The following is a 1,339-nucleotide window of genomic DNA, read 5'->3' on the forward strand; positions in this document are numbered from 1 at the left end:
CTAAATCATAAATACTAAACTTTAAATAAAGCAAGTTTAAACTGTTTTTTCTTTTTCTTTTTATCATTACTGTTAATTTTTTTATTTTTTAAAAATAGATAACAAAAATAAGCATTTTTTTGTAAGCCAATTCAAATCCACCCAAAACAGACGCAAAGTGACAAAACTATTTCGGCTTCAACGGTAAATAATCACTTAAAATTAAGATTAAGTTGGAGAGTTCTTGCTTATATACAATGATAATTACATTGGTTAACGCAATGACATTGGTGCGTCAAAGCTCCTGTGCCGGATGGTTTTCAAGTTTTTTTCTTCAAAGAATATTGGGATATGGTAGGTCATGAGGTATGGCGTACTGTTCAGAAAGCATTCTTAGGGGAGACGTTAAGCCATTTTTTGTTAAAAACTTTGATTGTTCTTATCCCTAAGTGCGACTCTCCAACTAGATTGAAGGGTTTTCGGCCAATAAGCCTTTGTAATGTAATTTATAAGCTAGTGACTAAAGTGCTGGTTAATAGATTACGACCATTTTTGGATGAGATTGTTAGCCCAACTCAGGGAGGATTTATTCATGGTAGAGGAGCACCTGATAATATTATTGTCACCCAAGAAGTTCTTCACTTTCTTAAGCGGACAAAGTCTAGAAAAGGAGCTATGGCTTTTAAGATTGATTTAGAAAAGGCTTATGATAGAGTTGATTGAAATTTTCTTGAGCACGCTCTTGAATCTTTTGGCTTTTCTTCTCTAATTATTCGGCTTGTAATGAATTGTGTTCAGGCCTCAAATCTTTCCATCTTTTGGAATGGGAATAGATTGGACAGCTTCCAACCTCGCAGAGGGCTCAGGCAAGGAGATCCAATTTCTCCGTATTTATTTGTTTTGTGCATGGAGAGATTGGCGTGCTTCATTTCCAAACAAGTTGACGAGGGTATTTGGGATGGTGTGGCTGTTTCTAGAGGGGGACCTAGAGTTTCTCACTTGATGTTTGCAGATGACCTCCTCCTTTTTTGTAAAGCGAAGAAAAATCAAGTTCAGAATGTTGTGCACACCTTGGAGTTGTTCTGTAAAGCTTCAGGTATGAAGGTTAACATTGAAAAATCTAAAGCTATTTGTTCTAGAAATATCTCTAATAGAAGGAAGGAAATGTTGTCTGGTGTTTCTCATATTCCTTTTACTAGTGACCTAGGCAAATACTTGGGGGTGAACCTTAATCATCCTCGAGCTGCTAGATCTATTTTTTCGGACTCTTTAGAGAAGATCATGAATAGGCTGGCTAGTTGGAAAGGTCGGCTCCTTAACAGAGCAGGCAGGCTTTGCTTAATTAAATCTGTTGCTTCTT

The sequence above is a fragment of the Arachis ipaensis genome, chromosome B03, assembly GCF_000816755.2.
Source record: "Arachis ipaensis cultivar K30076 chromosome B03, Araip1.1, whole genome shotgun sequence".
In the NCBI taxonomy this organism is placed as follows: Eukaryota; Viridiplantae; Streptophyta; class Magnoliopsida; order Fabales; family Fabaceae; genus Arachis; species Arachis ipaensis.